The sequence below is a fragment of the Equus quagga genome, chromosome 12 (genome assembly GCF_021613505.1).
Source record: "Equus quagga isolate Etosha38 chromosome 12, UCLA_HA_Equagga_1.0, whole genome shotgun sequence".
In the NCBI taxonomy this organism is placed as follows: Eukaryota; Metazoa; Chordata; class Mammalia; order Perissodactyla; family Equidae; genus Equus; species Equus quagga.
This window is the reverse complement of record NC_060278.1, coordinates 13,216,429-13,243,169: the sequence shown is the minus strand read 5'-3', so window position 1 is coordinate 13,243,169 and position 26,741 is coordinate 13,216,429. Positions and strand designations below refer to the sequence as shown.

General features: G+C 38.1%; 1 protein-coding gene and 1 non-coding gene across 16 annotated transcripts in view; one reads left to right on the top strand and one right to left on the bottom strand.

The window, feature by feature from the left end:
- The window catches only part of MLLT10 (MLLT10 histone lysine methyltransferase DOT1L cofactor), a 257,846-nt gene that overhangs the window by 12,703 nt on the left and 218,402 nt on the right, over window positions 1–26,741 (top strand). The gene's annotated exons all lie outside the window — the stretch shown is intronic.
- Window positions 11,263–11,330, bottom strand: LOC124249265 (small nucleolar RNA SNORD42). The gene has a single exon (XR_006891332.1). It is a non-coding gene; the product is annotated as a small nucleolar RNA SNORD42 (small nucleolar RNA).

Below are 26,741 nucleotides of genomic sequence, written 5' to 3'. Positions count from 1 at the left end.
AATCCTCCAGTCATCTCTTTGGTTATTGACAAGCCTGGTTACCAGTATTCATGAGCCACATGGTTGCTGGAGTTTCACTATTTAGAATTAGATTTTCAATTATTCTTTTTCAGTATGGTACCCCTTTCCTCAGCTGTGGCTGGTATCCCCACGTCCACATTTCCTCTTGTTTATCCTTTCTGCAGTTTTTCAGAGTGGAGGAGAGACAGTTACTTGGTAGTGTGTAGTGGAGAAGGAGATTTGGGCGGGGGGTGGAGGCGGGCAGTGCTGATCCTTTTTCGGATTATGTTCAGTTTCTCTTGTTTGTAGCCTCACCTGAACCCATCCCTCCCACCACTGGGCACGTGCAGTTTCCTGCCCCTGATGCCTGGTTCCTGAAGTCCCTCCAGTTTCTGGTGCTTTGTGGCCTAAGCTACCTTGTTTTTGGGCTTGTCTCACTGCAGCAATCTTTTCTGATCTCCCAAGTCATTGACTACTTGTCTCCTTCCTAACTTCCAAAATTTTATAGCTGTCGTCTTCCCTTATGTTCTTTTTGGTTTTGTGGCTTTATGCCCTTTTATCTCATTTAATGGAGTTTTAGGAAGGAGAGAGGTAGTTTTTTTTTTTTTAATATTCTTTTTTTTTTTTTGATTTTATTTTTTCCTTTTTCTCCCCAAAGCCCCCTGGTACATAGTTGTATATTCTTAGTTGTGTGTCCTTCTAGCTGTGGCATGTGGGACGCCGCCCCAGCGTGGCCCGACGAGCAGTGCCACGTCCGCGCCCAGGACCCGAACCAATGAAACACTGGGCCGCCTGCAGCGGAGCGCGCGAACTCAACCACTCGGCCACGGGGCCAGCCCCGAGAGGGGTAGTTTTTAAGTGGAATTAACTACCTGTGGTCTTTTCCCATTTCTTCCAGGGTCTTGTTTTACCTGTTAGCCTCTCCTTTTTACTTTATTTTTTCCCACTCAGCTCGCACACATTTTTGAATCTTCCTATGGATTCTACTTTCCCTTTACATTTTTCACCTTTTTCTTTCCTGTTTAACTAGCAAACTTCCTGGAAGAATAAAACCATAGTTGATATCTCTGCTTCTTCACCTTCTTACTGTAGTTATATTTAATGATTGAGATACAACTTAGTTGTCATTTTAAGCAATAGCATATGAAATCTGCATTTGCTCTAACACTCTCAGCATGGACACTGTCCATTGTCTTTCAGTGACCCTTTTATAAAGATCTGCGTACAAGAAATTCTTTTAATAATTTAGCATCAGGAACATTGTCTCCCTTGAGGATCTGGTATATTTCCTCCTTTTTGATAGCTCTATGATACACATTCTGTTTTTCTTTTTTTTCTGACTACCAGGCAGCCCAGAACCAAATCTGGTCTTTAGTTACATCAGTTATATTAATCTGACTAATAGTCTATTTGTTCCCTTCTCCTCCTCCTGTGGGGCTTAGGACTTCAACCTCTTATCTCTGTTTCTCTGCGTGTTGATTTCATTCTCTCATACTACAGACTCTCTACTTCATGAGGCTGCAACCATGACTGCTGACAGCTCTTGGCTCTCATCTTCCCAGCCCCTTCTACCAGAAGAAGGGGCTCTCTTGAAGAATCGTGGCAAAGACTCTGATTGGCCTGTCTTGGATCATGTACCCACCATCCCTGTGGCTGGAGTGGGGAGGGTACTGTGAATGGCAACCCTCACTAGAACTACATAGTTGGAGTCAGGGGTAAGAGCAGTTTCCCTGAATCAGGGGCGTGTCCCTCATACTGGCTTTCAATGTTCATTTTTCTATTTTTTATTGTTATAATACATGTCCTTTATTTGTAGGCTGTCTCACTAATTTTCTGAATAATTTTAGGTATAAATAAGTATATAAGATAATCACAAACTCCTTTTCATTCATCCTTCAAACAGTTATATTTGGCTCTTAAGTCCACCACTCGGTTGATTTTGCTATTAACTTCAAATGGCCAAATCCAAAATTTTTTCAGTTTTCATTCTACTTGATTTACTTTCAGCATTTAAAACTGATCACTCCATCTTTTTTTTTTTTTTTTAAAAGATTGGCCCTGAGCTAACATATGTTGCCAATATTCTTTTTTAAATTTTCTTCTCCCCAAAGCCCCCCAGTACATAGTTGTATATTCTAGTTGTAGGTCCTTCTACCTCTGCTATGTGGGACACCATCACAGCATGGCTTGATGAGTGGTGCTGGGTCTGTGCCCAGGATCTGAACTGGAAACCCTGGGCCACTGAAGCAGAGCGTGCAAACTTAACCACTTGGTCATGAGACTGGCCCCTCATTCCATCTTTTTTGCAGCTCTCTTTTCTCATGGCTTCTGGGAAGCTGCTGTCTTAAACTCTTAGCTCTTTAAACATTACCTTTTGAATTCCTATTTGGCATTACTTTCTTCTGTAAAATTTAAGTTATGTGATTGCTTTTCTGGCCTGTTTACTTGATTACCTCACCATAGGTAAACTTATATGTATGCTTCTGAATGCCTCTAGGCATCAGTATCACCTGAACACTCTTTTCTAGCCTTCATATCCATATTTGCAGTTGCCTTCTGGATATCTCTATTTAGGTATCCTAGGCATCTTGAATTTAATTTCTTTACTTTTATAGTCATATAATCTAAGCCCTAACTTTTTTGTCAAGATTATTGCAGTAGGTTAAATTATTTATTTAATTTTTGATATGGTGATATATTGGCATGGTTAAAAAAATATGAAAAAATATACAGTGAAAATTCTTCCTTCTAAACCTGTCTCTCTCTTATTTGCCCAGTGTTGCTTCCTATCTCCCATTGTTATTAGTGTTTTTCTTGGTGAAGAAGATTCGCCCTGAGCTAACATCCATTGCCAATCTTGCTCTTTTTTTTTGCTTGAGGAAGATAGCCCTGAGCTAACATCTGTGCCAGTTTTCCTCTGCTTTGTATGTGGGATGCCTCCACAGCATGGCTGATGAGTGGAGCAGGTCTATGCCGGGATCCAAACCCCTGAACCTGGACCACTGAAGTGGAGCACGTGGAACTTTTAACCCCTTGGCCATGGGGCTGGCCCCCTGTTGTTATTAGTTTCTTATTCATTTTCCTAGTTTCTTTATGTATGTACATGCTTATGCATATATAGACTCTTGTTTATCTTTCCTACATAAAGGTAGAATATTACACATATTTATAATGAACTTCTTTCTTGGTGAAATGGAGAATTATGCCTTCTTCTTCTTCTTTTTTTTGGTGAGGAAGATTGTTACTGAGGTAACGTCTGTGCCAATCTTCATGGCTTGATGAGTGGTGTGTAGGTCCACACCTGGGATCCAAACCTTTGAATCCCAGGCCTCTGAAGTGGAGCGTGCGAACTTAATTCTCAAGTGCCACCAGTGCTTTTTACTTCTCTCTTTTTCAGTACAGTCCCCTCTGTGTCAAGATTATCTCCTACAAAGTGAATATGATTGTTGTGTCCCAGTTTCCTATAGTATTTCTTTTGTTTTTTTTTTTTTAGATTTTGTTTTTTCCTTTTTCTTCCCAAAGCCCCCCAGTACATAGTTGTATATTCTTCGTTGTGGGTTCTTCTAGTTGTGGCATGTGGGACGCCATCTCAGCGTGGTTTGATGAGCAGTGCCATGTCTGTGCCCAGGAATCGAACCAACGAAACACTGGGCCGCCTGCAGCGGAGTGCGCGAACTTAACCACTCGGCCACGGGGCCAGCCCTCCTATGGTATTTCTTAGCTGTTTATTCAAGGAAAATTTTTTTTCTGGTCCATAGTATTTCCATTAAAAGTATTATATTTCACACACATTTAAGTTCTGCACAGAGTATGGCTGGGTAAGCACACCTGCCCACAATAAAAAAATCTAGTTCTGTAGTTAGACAGCAGGGTCAGAAGTTTATAATGGCATTCCTCTAGAGCCAAGTAGAAATTACAGCTGCCAAACACCATGTAAGCTCTTCTTTTTCCATCTACCTGGTCGCTACCCCTCCTATTCTCTTACGTTCCCCACTCCATTCACTGCATAGCTGTGAGCAGACAAATAATCCCCGAAGATTACTCTCTGCATGTTGTTCTCAACTGCCACCAGTGCTTTTCTGTTCTCGTCACAAAGGTAAAGAAGTACTTGTTGTCCTCTTTATTTTTTCTTAAAGATTGGCTAACCTGAGCTGACAACCGTTGCCAGTCTTTTTTCTTTTTTCCTGCTTTTTCTCCCCAAATAGTACATGTTGTATATATATATTTTTTGGTTGTGAGTCCTTCTAATTGTGGCATGTGGGACGCCGCTTCAGCGTGGCCTGATGAGCGGTGCCAGGTCCGCGCCCAGGATCCGAACTGGCGGAACCCTGGGCTCCCAAAGAGGAGCGCACAAACTTAACCCCTCGGCCACGGGGCCAGCCCTGTTTTCTTCTATCTTAAAAAAATTTTAGGGTCTGGCCCCGTGGCCGAGGGGTTAAGTTCCCACACTCTGCTTCCGCGGCCCAGGGTTTTGCCGGTCCGGATCCTGGGCGCGGACATGGCACCGCTCATCAGGGCACGCTGAGGCGGCGTCCCACATGCCACAACTAGAAGGACTCACAACTGAAAAATACACAACTATGTACTGGGGGGCTTTGAGAGAAAGAGGAAAAAATAAAATCTTAAAAAAAAAAGATTTTAGTATAGTGCTAAAGAAAAGACAACCATAATCCCTAATCTCACCCAGACATATCCAGGTAGTATAGTAGTAGTGTTAAGATCATGGGCTTTGGAACCAGAGGGACTAGGTATATGACTGGGTAAGCTTATCTGCTAAGCCTTAGTTTCCTTATCTGCAAAATAGCGTGGAGCTCTGTTTACGTGCCATGTACTGTCAGGTACTTTACATAGAGGAATGTATTATTTCACCCTCTCAACAGGATAATGCAATATAGGTACTGTTTTATCTATTTTTTTTTTAATGCTGAGGCAACTTGAGCTGTAGAGAGGTTTAGTAATTTGTTTAGGGTCACATAAAAGTAGGTAAGCCAGATTTTGAACCCTGACACTCCAGAGATGATGCCGTTTTTTTTTTTCCCTTTGGTGAGGAAGATTGTCACTGAGCTAACATCCATGTCAGTCTTCATGGCTTGATGAGTCTTGTGTAGGTCCGTGCCTGGGATCCAAACCTTTGAACCCTGGACTTCTGAAGTGGAGCATGTGAACTTAAGCACTCTGCCCTTGGGCTGGCCTCCGGAGGTGATACTCTTAAGGGTGGTGCTGTACTTCAGATTATAGTTCAAGCAGGTTACCAGAAGTGTTAATACATACGTATATGTGAATATCTTCACGTTGATGTTTCTTAGAATAGGAGAAAAATGAAATAGCATCAATGTGGTGAGATTAGGAAGTATATCATCATTATAAGGACACTGTTTCTTCATGGTTGAATCTTGTCTGAGGTTTATTAGTTTCTGCCATTGTATATGTGTGTTTTATTTAACCCTGTAATTTCTACTTTATTCTCTGTCTTTAAATTAGAATAGAGAAATTCAAATGAGCTGTATCTCTGTTCATGAAAATTTCATTTTACTTAGACTTTCCAGAAGTTTTTTTAATCTTTGATGACAGCTGATTAATATTTGTGGATGTTTGACTGCTTCTGGTAACTGATTTTTTTGGAAAGTGCTGACTTTTCTTTCCCAAACACACACTATCCTTTGGTCTTCTTTGATGTGTGGATAACGTATGTCAAAGTACTACATTTCTTTTGTCATTTGAACGAATAGCCACATATTATAAGTTATAAAAGGATTAATATTTTCCTCTTATTCAAAACAAAGACTCCTAATTTCTTTGGACCAACCCTGTGTGTTTTAATTTACTCATTTGTATGTTTGTGTGTAGGATTTTCTTAACTTATTTTTAATTGTAAGATACAGGAATTAGAAAAAAGAGGGTGTACCCAGTATATAGACAATTAAAACAAAATAATAAAGTAAATTTCCACATACCCACCAAGCTTAGTAAGTAGAGCATTGCTCATATCTTTGACCCCTTTGTGCGTCTCTCTGATCCCATTATCCGCTTCCCTGATGGAAACACCTTCCTGAATTTTGTATTTATTGTTCCTACTTCTCTTCGGTTTTATTTTTAAACAATATATTTAGTTGTGGCTATTTTGAACTTCATATAAATGGAATCATGCTCTATTGAATTTGATTCACTTTATGTTTTTGAGATTCATCTATTTGATGCATGTGGCTATAGTTAATTCATTTTCATTGTTGTATAGTATTTCAACATGTGAATTACACCACTATCCATTCTGCTGTTGATGGACATGTAGATTTTTGTCAGTTTTGCAATTATGAACAGTTACTGTTGTGAATCTTGTACATGTACAGGAGTTTCTCTGGCTCACTACTCTTCAAACTGCTGAATGTGCTTCAAAAAAGGTCATAAAATCAATTTAGTGGGGAGCAACCAGCATTAAAAAATGAAATAGAACTGTAAAAAATTCACAGTACATTTTCAGTATCCTTTGTATGTATACAGAGTTGCAATATAAAACATTTCTGAGGCTGGCCTGGTGGTGCTTTGGTTAAGTTTGTGTACTCCGCTTCAGTGGCCCGGGGTTTGCTGGTTTGGATCCTGGGGGGTGGACCTACGTACTGCTTATCAGGCCATGCTGTGGCAGGCATCCCACATATAAAGTAGAGGAAGATGGGCAGGGGTGTTAGCTCAGGGCCAGTCTTCTTCAGCAAAAAACAAAAACAAAAACAAAAAACCAAAGAAACCCAGGAGGATTGGGGGCTGCTGTTAGCTCAGAACTGATCTTCCTCAAAAAAAAAGAAAAGAAAAGAAAAACATATTTCTTAGAGTGGTTTATGGGCAAAAAAGTTTGAGAAACACTAGGGTATATACTTAGAAGTGGAGCTGCTCAGTTGTCAGGAAGGCCAGTCCATTTTCAGAAGTGGTTGTTTATTTCATTTTACTTTACCACCAGTGAATGGCTTCTTTGCTCTGTATCTTTACCCACTGCTTAGTACGTCAATCTTTTTAACTTTAGTCATTTTGGTAGTTATGTGTTGGTATCTTACTGTGGTTTTTACTTTGCAATTTCCTGATTACTAATGATGGTGACCCTCTTTTCATCTATTTGTAGGCTATTTGGATTTTCTCACTTGAGATTTGCAGATAACTTCTCTATGTTAGTGATTCAGTTTTTCTTTTAATGAAAAGTTCTTAATTTCACTGTAGTCAAAAATTTGTTTTTCTTTTCTTTTGTGGTTAGTGCTTTTTGTGACCTGTCAAGGAAATCTTTTTTTTTTTTGAGGAAGAATAGCCCTGAGCTAACTACTGCCAGTCCTCCTCTTTTTGCTGGGGAAGCCTGGCTCTGAGCTAACATCCGTGCCCATCTTCCTCTACTTTATATGTGGGACGCCTATTACAGTGTGGCTTTTGCTAAGCGGTGCCGTGTCTGCACCTGGGATACAAACTGGTGAACCCCGGGCCACCGAGAAGCGGAATGTGCGCACTTAACCACTGTGCCACTGAGCTGGCCCCAGGAAATCTTTTCATAACTTGAGGTCATGAAATTATTCTCTTGTATAATCTTCTAAAAGAGTGTTTTTTACTGCTTTTTACATTTAGGTCTATAACCAAGCCATCTGGATTTGATTTTCTGTATAGAGTAAAATAGAGAGGAAAATATTTATTTTATCTATATTATGTATTTTATACATATTATACATATAATACATATTACATATTATAGTAAATAACAACAGCCAGTTATATTATATAACACCGTTCTTTCCGCTCCTGCTCTACACTGGCACCATGTCATAAATCAGTTCATATATGGATGAATTTGTTTCTAGACTTTCTGTCCTGTTCTTTTGATTTGTTTTATCTTTGTGCTAATACCACAATTTTAAAATTACTCTAGCTTTGTAAATCTGGACATGAGATAGCAGATAAAATTAGTCCTTCCTTCTTGTCTTTCTCTTTTTTTGGTATCTTGCCTGTTGCTCTTTGCATTTCATAACCATTTAGAATTATATTTTTCCATGAAAAATCCTTTTAGTGTTTTGATTGACTTTGCATTGATTCTATAAATCAATTTGAGACATCTTTACAATTTTGAATCTTACAGTCTATGAACATGGTAATCTCCAATTATTGTTTTCTTTTTTAATTCTGATAAAATATACGCCACAGAAAATTTACCATTTTAGACATATGTGAGTATGCAGTTCAGTGGCATTATGTTCACAGTGTTGTAACCATCACCAGTGTCTATTTTCAGAGGTTTTTCATCATCCCACACAGAAACTATACCCATTAAGCAATAACTCCTCATTCTACCCTCTCCCTGGCCCCTGGTAACTCCTCTTCTGCTTTCTATCAGTTTGTCTACTGTAGATACGTCATTTAAGTGGGATCATACGTTATTTGTCTTTTCTGTTTTTAAAGACTTTATTTTTTTTTCCTTTTTCTCAAAGCCCCCTGGTACATAGTTGTGTATTTTTAGTTGTGGGTCCTCCTAGCTGTGGCATGTGGGATGCCACCTCAGCATGGCTTGATGAGCGGTGCCATGTCAGCGCCCAGGATTCGAACTGGTGAAAGCCTGGGCCACCGAAGCGGAGCTCGCGAGTGTAACCCCTCGGCAGCAGGGCTGGCCTGTACGAGTTCTTTACCTAGTTCTGCGTCTAGACCCGTATCAGGTATTTGATTGGCAAATGTTTTCTCCTCTTCTTTGGGGTTTTTCACTCTCATGATAGTATCCTTTGATGCATAAAAGTTTTAATTTTGATGTTCAATTTGTCTATTTTTGTTTTTTTGTTGCTTATGCTTTGGTGTCATATCCAAGAAATTATTGCCAAATCCAGTGTCACGATGGTTTCTTCTGTGTCTTCTTTTAACTATTTTTAAAATTTTAGCCCTTCTGTTTAGGTCTTTGATCCATTTTGAGGTAATTTTTCTATATGGTGTAAGGTAAGGGTCAAACTTAGTTCTTTTGCATGTGGATATCCAGTTTTCTCTGCACCATTTTTTTTTTTTTATTAATGTTATGATAGATTACAACCTTGTGAGATTTCAGTTGTACATTTTTGTTAGTCATGTTGTGGGTACACCACTTCCCCCTCTGTGCCCTCCCCCCCACCCCCCCTTTTCCCTGGTAACCACCGATCAGATCTCCTTATCAATATACTAACTTCCACCTATGAGTGGAGTCATATAGAGTTCGTCTTTCTCTGACTGGCTTATTTCACTTAACATAATACCCTCGAGGTCCATCCACGTTGTTGTGAATGGGCCAATTTTGTCTTTTTTTATGGCTGAGTAGTATTCCATTGTGTATTCTCTGCACCATTTTTTGGAAAGATGTTCCTTTCCCTATTGAATGGTTTCGCTCCCCTGCCAAAAAGCATTTGACCATATTTGCAAGAATTTATTTTTGGGCTTTATTTCGTTGCTCTGTATGTCTGTCTTTATGTCAGTACCATACCATTTTGATCACTGTAGCTTTGTAGTAAGTTTTGAAACCAGGAAGTGTTAGTCCTGCAAGTTTGTTCTTCACTTTCAGGATTGTTTTGGCTATTTGGGGTCCCTTGAGATCCAAATGAGTTTTAGGAATGTGTTTTTCTATTTCTGCATGAAATGTTGGAATTTTGCTAGGGATTGCATTGAATCTGTAGATTGCTTTGGGTAGTAATGACATCTTAACAACATTGTCTTCCATAGGATGTCTTTACATTTGTTTGTGTTGTCTTTAGTTTCTTTCAGCAGCATTTTGTAGTTTTCAGTATATAAGTCCTTTGCCTCCTTGGATAAGTTCATTTCTAAGTTATTTTTTTTTTGATGCCATTGTAAGTGCAATTGTTTTCTTAATTTCCTTTTCATATTGTTCCTTTACAATTATTTTTTAATTAAGCCTTTTCATTTTAAGTCAAGTGTAGAGTCACATGCAGGTGCAAGAAATAATACAGAGAGATCTTGCATACTGTTAACTCAGTTTCCCCAATGCTAATGTCTTGAAGAACCATAGGATAGTATCACCACCAGGGTATTGATACAGTAAATAAACAGTAATTCCATCACCGCAAGGATCTTTCATGGTGCCCTTTTTTATAACCACAGCTGCTTCCTTCCTGCCCCCATTCTTAGTTCCTGGTAACCACTAACGTATTCTCCAGTTCTGTAATTCTGTCATTTCAGGGATGTTGTATAAATGGAATCATAGAATATGTAACTTTTGGGGATTGGTTTCTTTTCACTCGACATAATTCTCTGGAGATTGATCCAGGTTGTTGAATGTTTTAGTAGTTCGATCCTTATTTATTTATTTTTTTTGGAAGATTAGCCCTGAGCTAGCATCTGCTGCCAATCCTCCTCTTTTTTTTTTCTTTTTTGATGAGGAAGACTGGCCCTGAGCTAACATCCGTGCCCATCTTCCTCTCCTTTATATGTGGGATGCCTGCCACAGCATGGCTAGGCAAGTGGTGCATAGGTCTGCACCTGGGATCTGAACCGGTGAACCCCGGGCTGCTGAAGCAGAACGTGCGAACTTAACTGCTGTGCCACTTGCTGGCCCCAGTGGTTCTGTCTCTTAATGCTTTGTATTCTATGTTCTGGTCAGTTTGTTTAACCATTGGTATGCTGAAAGCTGTCTCAGGTATTTCCAGGTTGGGGCTGTTATGAATCAAGCTGTTAGAAACATTCACATACAGATTTTTGTGTGAATGTAGGTCTTCATTTCTCTGGGATGAATGTCCAGTGGTACACTTGCTAAGTACTATGTGGCTGCATGTTTAGTTTTTTTTAAGAAATTGCCAAAGTGTTTTCCAGAGTGACTGTACCGTTTTACGTTTCCACTGGAAATCTGTGAGCTATCCAATTTAGCATCCTTTCAGTGTGGGGCATTGTCACTATTCTTTTTATTTAGTAATTTTTTAGGTGTGTAGTGGTATTTCGTTGTGGTTTTAATTTGCATTTATCTAATGACTGATGATGTTGACCATCTTTGTGCTTATTTGCTATCTGTGTATCCTCTTTCGCTGAAATATCTGTGCATGACTTTTGCCTATTTTTTAATTTGTTTATTTATTTTGAAAACATTCATGTTTAGAATTAGCCAGCTGGACTCAGTTTAGATCATGCCAGTTTTGTTGGCAACATTCAAAGCATCATAGTCAGGAGGCAGTGGAACATAAGCTGCCTTCTGTCTGTCAGGGCTGAGGTGGAGAAGGAAAGGAAGCCTTAGTCCCTTTTGCTCTCACTGCCCTCACACCCTGTCTTCATTCCCCAGTCTTCTCGCATTGCAGTGCTTCCTTTGTGCTTGTCATTTTTTTCCAGATAGTGATTTTTTCCATTCTTTGCTGATCTTTTTTATTGTAGAGTTTGACAGTTCTTTATATAGTCTAGCTATGAGTACTTCGTCAAGTATGTGATTTATTTTTTTATTTTTTATTTTTTTGAAAGATTTTATTTTTTTCCTTTTTCTTCCCAAAGCCTCCCGGTACATAGTTGTATATTCTTTGTTGTGGGTCCTAGTTGTGGCATGTGGGACGCTGCCTCAGCGTGGCTTGATGAGCAGTGCCATGTCCGCGCCTAGGAGTCGAACCAACGAAACACTGGGCCGCCTGCAGCGAAGCGTGCGAACTTAACCACTCGGCCATGGGGCCAGCCCCTATGTGATTTATTTTTATTTTCTTCTGGGCTGGAGCTTGGGTTTTCATCCTCCTAATGGACTTTTTTTGCAGAGCAAGAGTTTTTAATTTTGTTCGAGTCCAGTTTATGAATTTTTCCTTTTACGGATCATGCTTTTATTGTTAAATCTGATAACTCTTTACCTAACCTTAAATCCCAAAGATTTTTCTCCTATGTTTTCTTTTAAAAGTTTGATAGTTTTTTATTTTTTTTTTTTGTGGAAGATCAGCCTTGGGCTAACACCTGCTGCCAATCCTCCTCTTTTTGCTGAGAAAGACTGGCCCTGAGCTAACATCCGTGCCCATTTTCCTTTACTTTATATGTGGGATGCCTACCACAGCATGGCTTGCTGAGCAGTGCCATGTCCACACCCGGGATCCGAACTCGCAGACCCTGGGTTGCTGAAGCGGAATGTGGAAGCTTAATCGCTGCGCCACCAGGCCAGCCCCTAAAAGTTTGACAGTTTTATGCTTTACATTTGAGTTTGTGATAGATTTTGAGTTAATTTTTGGATAAACTGTGTGAGACTCAGGTGAAGGTTCTTTTTTTGCCTATGAGTGTCCTGATGCTCCAGTGCCGTTTGTTGAAAAGTCTATCTTTCCTCCATTGAATTGCTCTTGCACCTTTGTTCAAAATCAGCTGAGCATCTTTGTTTGAGTATATTGCTGGGCTTTTTGTCCTGTTCCGTTGATCTCTGTGTCTGTCTCTCTGGTGGTTTCACACTCTCTTAATTACTGTACCTATGTAATAACTCTTGAAATCAGGTAGATGATTCATTCCACTTTATTATTCTTTTTCAAAATTGGTTTTGGCTGTCTAGTTCCTTTGTGGTGTTGGTTTAAAAGAAAAAAAACAAAACATATAATAATAACCTGTCTGTATCTATCCAGAAAGCTTGCTAGGATTTTGATAGAGATATCATTAAACCTGCACGTCAGTTTGTGGAGAATTGGCATCTTTACTATATTGAGTTGAGTCTTCTAAAAGACGTTCTGTGCGTTTCCATTTATTTAGATCTTTGATTTCTTTTGTTGGTTTTGCATGTTTTGTAGCCTACAAGGCCTATCCATGTTTTTTGGATTTATACCTAAGTATTTAATTTTTTTGGAAGCAATTATAAATAGTATTGTACATTTAATTTTGGTGTCCACATATTTATTGGTATTATATGGAAATAACAATTGATTTTTATATTTATCTTGTATCCTGCAACCTTGCTGAATTCACCTAATAGTTCTAGGAGTTTTGTTGTGGATTTCTTATGTAGATAAATGTGTCATCTGAAAATAGGTTATTTTTATTTCTTCCTTCTCAGTTTGTATGCCTTTTATGCTTGCCTAATTGTTCTGGCTAGAAATTTCAGCCCTGTGTTGATTAAGATTAGTGCTAGTGGACGTACTTGCCTCGTTTCTGACCTTAGGGGGAAAGCGTTCACTCTGTGATGAAAACCACTAAGCAGGATGTCAGCTGTAGGTTTTTTGATGTTCTGTATGAAGTTGAGAAAGTTTACCTCTGTTCTATTCCTATTTTTCTTAGCTTTTTTGAAATCATGAATGGGTGCTGAATTTTGTCAAGTGCTTTTTCTGCATCAATTCATATATGTAATTTCTTTGGCCTGTTGATGTTGTAGATTGCATTCATTAATTTTGAATATTTAACCAGCTTTAGAGTAAGACTCGCTTGATCAGGGCATACAGTTCTTTTTATATATTACAGTAGTCTGTATTTTGTTGAGGGTTTTTGTGTCCATTCGTGAGGGATATTAGTCTGTAGTTTTCTCTTTTCGTACTCTGGTTTTGATATTGGAATAGTAGTAGGTTTATAAAATGTATTGGCAAGTCCTCCCTCCTTTTCTGTTTTCTGGAAGAGATTGTATAGAATTGGTGTTAATTCCTCTTTAAATGTTTGGTACAGTTCTTCATTGAAACTGGGCCTTCATATTTCTTTTTTGTTAGTTTGTAAACTACAAATTAAAATTTTAAAATAGTTACAGGGCTCTTCAAATGATCAATTTCATGATTGGTGAGTTGGAGTAGTTTATGTTTTTCAAGGAAGGGGTCTATTTTGTCTAACTGTCTATGTGTGTGAAGTTGTTGATAGCATTCCTTTATTATCCTTTTGATGTCTACAGGCTCTTTACTGATATCCTGTTGCATTCTTGATACTGATAATTTGTCTTCTCTCTTTTTTTCTTTGTCAGTGTTGCTAGAGGTTTATCAATTTATTGATCTTTTCAAAGAACCAGCTCCTTGTTGATTTTTCTTTTTTTTTTCCTATTTTAAATTTCATTGATTTCTGCTGTTATATTTATTTTTTCCTTCTGTTTGCTTTGGATTTATTTTGTTCTTTTTTTAGTTTCTTGAGGTGGAAGCTTAGATTATTGATTTGAGAGTTTTCCATTTTTCTGTGCATTATTATAAATTTCCCTTTTATCAGTGGTTTAGCTATGTCCCACAAATTTTGCTTTGTTGTATTTTGATTTTTGTTCAGTTCAATATGTTTTTTTCGTTTTCCTAGAGGCTTCCTCTTTCATTATTTTGCTACTTCCTTCTGGCCTCTGTGGTTTCTGATGAGAAATCTGTTCTCATTCAAATTATTTTTTCGCTTGTAAATAAAATGTCGTTTTTCTCTGGCTGCTTTCAAGATATTTTTCTTGTTTTCAGATTTCAGAAGTTTAATTAGGATGTGTTTAGATGTAGATGTCTTTGGAATTATCCTGTTTGAGATTTGCTCAGCTTCTTGAATCTGTAGTTTTGGGGATTTTTCAGCTATTATTTATTTAAGTAGTTTTTCAGTTCCACCTTGTTTCTCCTTTCCTTCCTGGGACTCTGATGACGTGAATGTTAGGTTTTTCGTTATAGTCTCAAAGATCCTTGAGGCTCTGTTCATTTTTTTGTTCTCAGTTATTTTCTCTGTTGTTTACTTTTTATTGTTATATCTTCTAGTTCACTGATTGTTTTCCTCCCTTTCCTTCATTCTGTTGCTGAGATCATCCATTGAGCTCTTTGCTTATTGTACTTTAAGTTCTAAAATTTCTATTCGGCTCTTCTTTCTATCTTCAGTTTTTTGCTGAGACTTTCTGTTTTTCCTTTCTGTATTCATAATTGCTTGTTGAATCATTTTTATCATGTGCTTTTAAATCTTCATAGATAATTCTAACATCTCTGTCAGGTGTTAAAATTACAGATATCTCAGTATTGGCATCTGTTGATTCTCTCTTTTAGTTCTGTTTGAGATCTTCCTAGTTCTTGGTATGATAGATGATTTTTGATTGAAACCTGACATTTTTGTATTATGTTATGGGACCTTGCATCTTATGTAAACCTGTTTTAGCTGGCTTTCTCTGACACTTGTCTGACAGGAGAAGACTGTGGGCACTATTTCCTTATGCCAGGTAGGGGATGAAGTTCAAGTTCCCTGTTTGGCCTGGGTTGACATTTGAGGGAGCCTGCTTGTTATTGCTGAGCTGAGTTGGGAGTTATGGCTCCTTACCTGATCTCCACGTTGGATGCAGCCTCATTTACCACTGTGTGTTGGTGAAAGTCCTGACTCCCTGCTAGACCTTCTCTGATACCACCCCAGGGGGAACAGAATGCGTTGTCTTGTTACTGCCAGATGGAGGTGAAAGTCCAGGCTTTCCATGTTGTCTTCACTGACGCCATAGATGGGGGAGATGCTCATTACCAGCCACGAGGATGAAAGTTCTGATTCCCTGCATGACCTGCTCTTACATTAACCTAGTGAGAGTCTTGGGATGACTCATAGTCTCAAGAGGGTGGATGTGTAGGTTCCCCACTTGACCATTTCAGGAGTGGGTAGGGCCAGTTTTTCTGTGATATTTTGCTGGAGTAGAGCAGCTACTGTCTAAAAGTTTTCTTTCTAGCTAATATGCCCCTTTCCCAGTCCTTTGTCTAGAGAGAGAAGCTTTTTGTTAGGGCTTCATTTTTGGTCTGTGCTGTTGGTGCTTCTGGGTTGCTGACTTGTTTCATTCCAAGAGTGGGACATATTAGGCAGAAAGAAAACCCAGGGAACTCGCTGCTCTCTTGTTCCTTGGGTCCTGTGGTCTCTAGCTAATTTGCCTTCTCACCACCTTTCAGAATACGTTTGTTTTGTTTATAAAGTCTGCAGTTTTTGTTTCTACTTAGCAGAAAGAATAGGGAAAAGTACATGTGTTTTATCCTCTCAGAATAAGTCTAGTCTTTGATTTCATTGAGTTTGCTCCATTGTTTTTCTGTTTTATTTCATTGATTTCTGCTCTGATCTTTATGTTTTTCTCTTTTAGTTTCTTAAGGTGCAAGGTGAAGTAATTGACTTGAGTTTCTTTTCTGATATAGGCTTTTAGCGCTATAAATTTCCCCCTCAATTATTGCTTTAACTGGCTGCCACAAATGTTGGTAAGTTTTTTTTTCACTTTCATTCATTTCAAAATACTATTTTCTCTTTTGATTTCTTCTTTGACCTATTGGTTATTTAGAAATGTATTTAGATTCCAAACATCTGGGTATTTTTCCGTTGATTTTTGTCATTGATTTCTAAATTAATTACATTGTGGTCAGAGAAAATTCTTTATATGACTTGAAAACTTTTAAATTTATCAAGTTGTTTCATAGCCTGAATGTGGTCTGTCTTGGCGAATGTTCCACGTGTCCTTCAACAGAATGTGTATTCTGCTAGTTTGTAGACAGTATTCTATAAAGTTACTTAATGTCAGTTTGGTTGATGATATTATTCTGGTTGATCATATTGTTCAAGGCTTATGTATCCTTAGTGATTTTCTGTCTGCTGGTTCTACCAGTTATTGAGAGGGCTTGTTGAAATGTCCAGATATAATTGTGGGTTTTCCCATTTCTTCTTGTAGTTTGGTTATTTTTACTTTATGTACTTTGAAGCTGTTTTTAGGTGAATAAATGTTTAGGATTTTTGTATCTTAATGAGTTAAACCCTTTATCTTTGTGAAATGACCCCCTTTTTTCTTGATAATGCTGATTTTGAAGTTTACTTTGTATATTAATACAACTGTTTCAACTTTCTTTTGATTTTGTGGTTGTAATATGACCTTTTTCTCTGGCTGCTTTGAAGATTTTTTCTTTGTCTCCGGTTTTAGGCAGTTTGATTATGATGTTTTGGTTTACGTTTCTTTATGTTTCTATCGTTTGGTGGCTTTTAAAGAGTGCTGTCTTCTATGTGTTTATAGTTTTCCTCAAATACGGCAAATTGTTGACATTATTTCTTCAGATATTTTTTTCTGTATTATCTCCTTTGTCGCCCCAATTACAAGAATATTTGGTTTTGTAAAGTTGTCTCAAAGCTAACGTTTGCTCTGTTCATTCATTTTTTAAAGTATTTTTTCTCTCTGTTTCATTTTGGTTAGTAACTATTACTTGATTTCATGGGCTGTAAGTCTCAGAGTATGTTTGTCATCTTAGACCTTGTAATTTTCATCTCTAGAAGTTCAAATTTTTTAATTCTTTGATGTTTCTGTTTAACATGTTTAATGTTTCCTCTAGCTTCTTGAACAGATGGAGTGTATTCATAATTGCTTTAAATGACTTTTGTACTAATTCTATTGTCTGTGTCATTTCAAGATTGGTTTGATTGACTGGTTTTTGTTTCATTATGAAGTGTAATTTCCTGCTTCCATTATGTCTTGTAAGTTTTTATTGACTTTTAGTCATTGTGAATTTTATCTTGTTAGGTTCTCTATTTTAGTATGCCTAAAAACATTTTTGGACTTTGTTTTGTGACATGATTAAGTTACTGGAAAACAGTTTATTCATTTTGGGTCTTGCATTTATGTTTTGTTTGGATGGAACAGAGCTTTGTTTAGTCTAGGGTTAATTTTCCCCTCCTTCTGAGGCATTACCCTTCATAGTACTCTGATGGTGGTATGAATTATAGGTTTTCCATTCTGGCTTTTGGGAACAGGCCTTATTTGCATCCTTATGAGAGTTCTGGGTGCTGTTACTTTGTTTTTTTCTTTAGAAAATGGAAATTTTCTTTATTTTTCCATGTCTACAAGATAATCACTTGTATATACACATTGAATATACACTTCAAAATTTTATATATAAAAATATAGTTTACCCCATTGCAATCCTTCTGTTAATACTGGTATTATTCTGTTAATACTTGCTTTTTTCATTCATAGTATTGTTAAGTTAACCATGTATCTTGAACATTTCACCTCAATCAATGTGGACCTCTTCATCCTTACTATCATTGTAGAGGATCCATTCTCTGATGTATCATATTCTTTTCTTTTTTGTCAATTCCTTTTTTTATGGACATTAGGGTGCTTCTGATATTTTGCTATTAGCAACAACACTTTGATGAATGTTCTTGTTACATTATTTGTGCGCACATTTGCTCTATTACCTTAGGAAGCATTGCTAGAAATGATATTGAATTGTGAGAATTTACATTGGCTGCTGCTACTTCTGAATCTTTTGGTGGTTCTCCCCTTGGCCTTGAACAGTTCTCTCCCGTGCAAGTGCTGATTCGTTACTCCGTACATTCTAGGGTAAGCCCCTGTAGATCTCTTCATTTTTCTCTCTCCCCAGCTCTCTGCTCAGTGGGTCTCCCTTGTGAGCTCTAGCCACCTTGGCTTCCTTGCACTCCCAACACCGTTTTCTCAGCTTAAGGAGACTACAGGCTCTGCCTGGGTTCCTTCTCCCTGTACCATGGCCTGGAAACTCAAGGCAGTAAGCTGGGCAAACGGATGGCTTACGTTGTTTGTTTCTTGTCTGCCAGGGATCAGTGTCATTCCTCACCTGTTCTCCAAAATCTTCAGTGTTGTTGTTTCATACGTTTTGTTAGGTTTTTATTATTTCATGTAGAAGGCTAAATCTGGTCCCTTTTATTCCGTCTTGACTGGATGTGGTATCGTTGTGGTTTTATTTTGCATTTTCGTAATGACTAGTGATATTGAACACATTTTAATTCGCTTATTGACCATTCATGTGTTTTCTCTTGTGAAGAGTTTTTTTAAACCTTTAGCCCTTTTCCTTCTTTCTTTCCTTTCTTTCTTTTTTTTTTTAAATTTTTTTCCCTTTTTTTCTTCTTCTCCCGAAAGACCCCCAGTACATAGTTGTATATTCTAGTTGTGGGTCCTTCTGGTTGTGCTATGTGGGACACCATCTCAGCATGGCCTGATGAGCAGTGCCCTGTCTGTGCCCAGGATCCGAACTTGTGAAACCCTGGGCTGCCGAAGTGGAGCACGTGAACTTAACCACTTGGCCACGGGGCCGGCCCCTATTTTTCTTTGTTCTTTGTTTGTTCATCTTTTTTTCTTTTTTTTGAGTTGCAAAAGGTCCTTGTATGTCCTGGATACCCATTCTTTGTTGGGTGAATGTTTTGTAAATACTTGATCCAAATCTATGTTTTCCTATTTATTTTCTTAACTGTGCCCCACCCCCCCCTTTTTTTTTTGGTGAGGAAGAGTGGCCCCGAGCTAACACCTTTTGCCAATCTTCCGCTTTTCTTTTTGTCTCCTCACAGCCCCAGTAGATAGTTGTATATCCTAGTTGTAGGTCCTTCTAGTTCTTCTCTGTGGGATGCTGCCTCAGCATGGCTTGATGAGTGGTGTGTAGGTCTATGCCCAGGATCCAAATTGGCGAACCCTGGGACAGTGAAGTGGAGTGTGCCAACTTAACCACTAAGCAACTGGGCCAGCCCCTTAGCTATGTGTGCCTTTTGTTGAGCAGAAATATTTAAGTCTGACGGAGTTTACCGGTTTTTTCTTTCATAGTTATGACTTACTGTGAGCTAGGATGCTTCTGCCTAACCCTGAAGTCATGAAAGTAATTTCCTTTGTTCCCTCTGAAACTTTTTGTTTTTGCTAGTTTATATTTAGATCTGTGGTGCATCTCAAATCAAGTTTTGTAGGTTTTGCTTTTTGCATATGGATGTCCAATTGTTTCTGCACCATTTGTTGAAAAGAGTCTTCTTTCCTTACTGGATTGCTTTGGAGAAACATCACTTGGCTGCATGAGTAGTCTCTATTTCAGGAATCTTTATTTTGTTCTGTTGATCTGTTTGTCTGTCCTTATATCATTACAACATTATTTTGTTTGTAACTTTGTAGTAAGTCTTGAATCAGATTTGCAAGTCCTGCAACCTTTTTCATCTTTTTCGAGATTGCTTTGTATATTCTAAGTCCTTAACATTTCCATATAAATTTTAATATTTGCTTTTCCATTTCTCCAAAAAGGCTGGTGGGAATTTAGTATTTCACTTGCTTTGAATCTATAGATCAATTTGAGGAGAATTGACTTGTTAATGATGTTGTCATCTTTTCTTAGCATTGTACATCTCTCCATTGATTTAGGTCATCTGTGTGTTTTTCCAAGCAGCATTATTTTGGTCTTGCATGTCTTTTGTTTTTAAAGATTTTATTTTTCTTTTTTCTCCCAAAGTCCCCCAGTACATAGTTGTGTATTTTTAGTTGTGGGTCCTTCTAGTTGTGGCATGTGGGACGCTGCCTCAGCATGGCTTGATGAGCCGTGCAGTGTCCGCACCCAGGATCTGAACCAGTGAAACCTTGGGCCACCGAAGCAGAGTGCCGGAACTTAACCACTTGGCCTTGGGGCTGACCCCTCTTTTCTTTTTAAAATTATTTTTATTTTTAAATGTTTCATGTTATTTGATGCTATTGTAAGTGTATTTTAAAGAATTCAGGTTCTAATTATTTATTCTTAGTGTATGGTAATAGAATTTTATGTGTCTCAACCTGTGCTTTACAGCCTTACTTAACTCACGTTAGTTCTGTGAGATTCTTTTTTTCTGTTTTTGGGGAAGATTCGCCCTGAGCGAACATCTGCTGCCAATCCTCCTCTTTTTGCTGAGGAAGATTGGCCCTGAGCTAACATCTCTGCTCATCTTCCTCTGTTGTATGTGTGGGATGCCTCTGCAGCATGGCTTAATAAGTGGTGGGTAGGTCTGTGCTTGGGATCCGAACTGGTGAACCCTGGGCCACTGAAATGGAATGTGTGAACTTTACTGTACTACTGGGCTGGCCCTTTCTATGAGTTTTTTGGGCACATAACTTAGATTTTTCTAGTAGATGATCATGTCATAAAACTTTTACCTCTTTCCAATTTGTATTCTGTTTATTTTCTTCCCATATTGCATGTACTTAAATCTTGTTTCCATTTTTTAGGGAGGGCACTCAGCTTTACACTGTTAATTATGATGTCAACTGTAGGCTTTTTATTGATTACCTTTATCAGGTTGTTTTAAAATATAGGTTTTATTATTATTTAAGTATGGCAGGCAGTTACAGATCAAGAGAGGACTGCCATTGAGAAGATAGTTTGTTATAGTCATAGATCCCCAGAGGAGAGGGTCCACCACTATACAGGAGGAAGCCAGTTGGGGAAGCACCAGTGTCAGTTAGGAGGCAGAGGGAGTACAAGGGAGGAGATAAAGGCATGAGCCTTTGTTTTGGTTTCTGTGGGAAGAAATAGGCAAGGAATGGCAATCAGGTTTAGGATTATCTAGTTTGAATAATTTCAAGGGCTCTGGGGCATAGGGGCTGCTGCTGGTTGTCTGGTACCTGGCCTTGGGGTGATTAGAGCAGTGGAATGTAGTGACTGGAGTGTAAAATAGATAGAGATGGTTGGGGTTATGGGCTCAGGATTGGTTGGGTTGCGTTTGAAAGCTAGCTGGGGAGTTGTTTGCTATCTCCAGGAATTAGCTAGCCCTGGGAGGGGCAGTCCCCTCCAGTGTTTGCAAGGCCTCGAAGTATCAAAAATACATAATGACAAGATTTTACACAGGTTGAATAAGATCTCTTTTATTCCTAGTTTTCTGATAGTTTATAGAGTGAATGCATATTGAGTTTTGTCACATGTGTTTTTGCATCTGTCGGATGATTATATGTTTCATTTAAAATAATATGATTAATTTCATTGTTTTGTTTTCAAATGTTTCATCAACCTTGTATTCCTGGGATAAACTTCACTTGGTCATAGTGTATTATCCTTTTTATATATTGCTGGATTTAAGTTGCTCATATTTTATTAAATATTTTTGTATCTGTGTACATGAGGGATGTTAGTAATTGTCTTCTTTTGTAGTTTCTTTTCAGGTTTTGGTGTTATTGGTATATTCATTAGTATTATTTATGCTGAACTTAGAAAATGGTTTTGGAAGTGGTCTCTATTTTTTGGGAGTGTTTGTGAGATTGATGCTGTTTCTTCCTTGGTGTTTGAAGGCATTTACTGGTGAAAAAATCTGAGCCTAGAGAATTTTGGGGAAGGATTTTGATAATGAATTTGACAAGGTGCTCTTTAGATTTTCTGTTTAATCTTGTCAATTGTGGTAAATTGTATTTTTCAAGGAGTTTTCCATTTCATGCAAGTTGTTGAATTGATTAGCATAAAGTTATTAATAATCTTTTGTCCTTTTAGTATCTGTGGATTCTGTGGTGATAATTCCTTCTTTATTCCTGATATTGGTAATTTGTGTGTGTGTGTTTTTAAATCAATTTAGCTAGAGGATTATCAGCTTTGTCAGTCTTTCCAAAGGACCAGCTTTGACTTTAAATTTTCTCTCCTGTTTCTTTTCTGTTTCATTGTTTTCTGTTCTTATCCTTACTATTTCCTTTCTTCTACTTACTTTGGGTTTACTTTGCATTTTCTTTTTACATTTTTTTTTTGTGTGTGTGTAAGATTAGCCCTGAGCTAAGATCTGCTGCCAGTCCTCCTCTTTTTGCTGAGTAAGACTGGCCCTGAGCTAACATCCATGCCCATCTTCCTCTACTGTATACATGGGACACCTGTCACAGCATGGTGTGCCAAGCAGTGCCATGTCTGCATCCAGGATCCGAACCGGTGAACCCCGGGTTGCAGAAGCGGAACATGTGCACTTAACCGCTGCGCCACAAGGCTGGCCTCCTACTTTGCATTTTTATAGAGTCTGTAGGAGGAATCTTAGGTCATTAATTTTAAACCTTTTTTTCTAATGTGGTAAGGAACCTACTTTGTATGATTTCAGTCCTTTTAAATTCATGTGTCTTGTTTTTTGGCACAGTATATGGTCTTTTGTGGTGAATGTACCATGTTTATCTGAAAAGAATGTGTATAGTGGTTTTTAGTATTGCTCAGATTATCCATTTTTTATTATTTTTTTTTAAGTCTAGTTTTGTCAATGACTGAGACAGAGATGTTAAAATATCTCACTGTGTATGTGGAATTGTGTATTTATCCCTTTGTGACAAGTTGTGCTTCATGTATTTTGAAGCATTGTTATTAGGTACTCATTTATGATTATTAACATCTTCATGATTTGATGCTTATTATTATGAAGTGTCTCCCTTTATTTTCCTGGTCCTGAAATATTTTTTATTAAATATAAATAATATTAAATGTAGTCACTGTTTTATACTTTTGAGTTGTATGGTATATATTCTTTTATCCATTTACTTTTAACCTGTTTGTGTCTTTGTTTAAAGCAGGTCTCTTATAGATGATGCATAATTGGCTTTTACTTTCATATCTGTGCCAGCACACTGTCTTTTAATTAGTTTAGTTTCTTAACATTTAATGTAATTATATGATTGGATTTAGGTGTACCATTTTATTAAGTTTCTTCTGTTTGTCTCATCTTTTTAAAAAAATATATTTTAAAGTTACTATTTAAAAAACAGCTTTAATGATATATAATTCACATACAGTTCAGCAGTGTTAAAGTGTACAATTCAGTGGTTTTTGGTTTATTCACATAACTGTGCAGCCATCACTATAATCAATTCTAGAACATTTTCATTACCTCAGAAAGAAACTCTTTGCCCCTTAGCAGCCACTACCCATTACCCAACCCTCCAGGCCCTGACAAACACTGATCTACTTTCTGTCTCTATTCTGGACATTTCATGTAAGTGGAGTCATACAATATGTAGTGCTCTGTGAGTAGCTTTTTTCTCTTAGCATAATGGTTTTAAGGTTCACTTATGTTGTAGCATGTACTAGAACTTGGTTTCTTTTTATTGTCAAATAACATTCCACTGAATGGATATACCACATTTTATTTACTCATTCATTAGTTGATGGATATTTGGGTTGTAACTACATTTGGGCTTTTATGAATAATGCTGTTATGAACAGTTGTGTACAAATTTTTGGGTAGATGTACGTTTTTGTTTCTTTAGGGGTTGGAATTTTTGAGCCGTGTGATAATTCTGTGTTTAACCTTTTGAGGAATTGCCAAAGCAGCTATACCACTTTACATTCCCATCACCAACATATGAGGGTTCTAATTTCTTCATATCCTTGCCAACAGGATATGTTTATCTGTTGTTGTTTATCTTTTTGATTTTAGCCATCCTAGTAGTGTCTCATTGTGGTGTTGATTTGTACAGGCATACCTTGGAGATATTGCTGGTTGTGTTCCAGACCACTGCTATAAAGTGAATAGCACAATAAAGTGAGTCATATGAATTTTTTGTTTTCCCAATGCACATAAAAGTTATGTTTACACTATACTGTAGTCTATTAAGTGTGCAATAGCATTATGTCTAAAAAAAACAATGGACATACCTAATTAAAAAATACTTTATTGCTAAAAGATGCTAAACCATCACCTGAACCTTCAGCGAGTCATAATCTTTGTGCTGGTGGAGGGTCTTGCCTTGGTGTTGATGGCTGCTGACCGATCAGGGTGGTGATTGCTGAAGGCTGGAGTGGCTGTAGCAATTTCTAAATATAAGGCAATAGTGAAGTTTCCCCATCAATTGACTCTTCTTTTCGTGAATGATTTCTTTGTAGCATGATGCTGCTTGATAGCATCATACCCACAGTAGAAATTCTTTCAAAATTGGGGTCAATTCTCTCAAACCTTGCTGCACTTTATCAACTAGGTTTATCTTTTGTTGTCATTTCAACATCTTCGCAGCATCTTCAGCAGGAGTGGAATCCATCTCAAAAAACCACTTTCTTTGCTCATCCCTAAGAAGCAACCCCTCATCTGTTAAAGTTTTGTCATGAGATTGCAGCAGTTCAGTCACTGCTGCAGTTCCAGATTCCACTTCGAATGCTGGGTCTCTTGTATTTCCACTACATCTGCAGTTACTTGCTCCACTGAAGTCTTGAACCCCTCAAAGTCACCCAGGAAAGTTGGAATCAACTGCTTCCAAATTCCTGTTAATGTTGATATTTTGAGCTCTTCCCATGAATCATGAATGTTCTTAATGGTATCTAGAATGCTGAATCCTTTCCAGAAGGTTTTTTTTTTTTTGCGGAAGATTAGCCCTGAGCTAACTTCTGCTGCCAATCCTCCTTTTTTTGCTGAGGAAGACTGGCCCTGAGCTATCATCTGTGCCCATCTTCTTCTACTTTATATGTGGGACACCTACCACAGCATGGCTTGCCAAGTGGTGCCATGTCAACACCTGGCATCCGAACTGGTGAAGCCCAGGCTGCTGAAGCAGAATGTGGGCACTTAACTGCTGTGCCACTGGGCCAGCCCCTCCAGAAGGTTTTCAATTTACCTTACCCAGATCCATCAGAGAAATCACTATCTATGGCACCTATAGCCTTACAAAAAGTATTTCTAAAATAATAAGACTTGAAAGTTGAAATTACTCCTTGATCCATGGTCTGCAGAATGGCTGTTGTGTCAGCAGGCATGAAAACAACATTAATCTTGTTGTACATCTCTGTTGGAGCTCTTGGATGACTAGGTGCATTGTCAGTGAGCAGTAATATTTGGAAAGGAATCTTCTTCTTCTGAGCAGTAGGTCTCAACAGTGGGCTTAAAATATTCAGTAAACTATGTTGTAAGCGGATGTGCTGTCATCCAGGCTTTGGTTCCATTTATAGAGCACAGGCAGAGTAGATTTTGCCTAATTCTAAACGGCCATAGGATTTGCAGAATGGTAAATGAGAATTGGCTTCAAGTTAAAGTCATCAGCTGCATTAGCCCCTAACAAGAGAGTCAGCCATCATTTGAACCTTGGAAGCCTCCTCTCTAGCTATGAAAGTCCTAGATGGCATCTTCTTCCAGTATAAGACTTGTTTCGTCTACATTGAAAATCTGCTTAGTGTAGCCGCCTTCATTAATTATCGTAGCTGATCTTCTGGAGAACTTGCTGCAGCTTCTCCATCAGCACTTGCTGCTTCACCTTGCACTTTTATGTTATGGAGACAGCTTCTTTCTTTAAACCTCATGAACCAACCTCTCTTAGCTTCGGACTTTTCTTCTGCAGCTTCCTTGCCTCTCTCAGCCTTCACTGAATTGGAGAGTGTTACCGCCTTACTCTGGATTAGGCTTTGGCTTAAGGAAATCTTGTAGCTGGCTTGATCTATCCAGACCACTGAAACTTTCTCCATATCAGCAATAAGGCTGTTTCTCTTTCTTATCATTCATGTGTTCACTGGAGTAACACTTTTAATTTCCTTCAAGAACTTTTCCTTTGCATTCACAACTTGGCCAACTGTTAGGCACAGGAGGCCCAGCTTTCTGCCTATCTCGGCTTTTGACATAGCTTCCTCACTAAGCTTAATCAGTTTCTAGCTTTTGATTTAAGCTGAGAGACAGGCAACTTGTGAACACGTAGAGGCCATTGTAGGGCTATTAATTGGCCTAATTTCAGTTTTTTTGTGTCTCGGAGTATGGAGGCCAAAGGAGAAGGAGAGAGATGGGGGAACACTTGGTTGGTAGAGTGGTCAGAACACACACAACGTTGACCCACATATGGGTGTGGTTTGTGGGTGGACCAAAACAATTGCAATAGTAACATCAAAGATCTCTGATCACAGATCATCATTACAAATATAATAATAATAAAAATATTTGAAATATTGTGAAAATTACCAAAATATGACACAGAGACACAAAGTGAGCAAAGTCTGTTGGAAAAATGGCGCAAATAGACTTGCTTGATGCAGGGTTGCCACAGACCTTAAATTTGTAAAAAACATAATAGCTGCAAGGTGCAATAAAGCAGAGCGCAATAAAATGAGGTGTACTTTTATTTCCCTAATGACTAATGATGTTAGACATCTTTTCATGGGCTTATTTTGGTCATTTATATGTGTTCTTTGGACAAATGTCTATTCAGATCCTTGGCTCAATTTTTAGTTGGG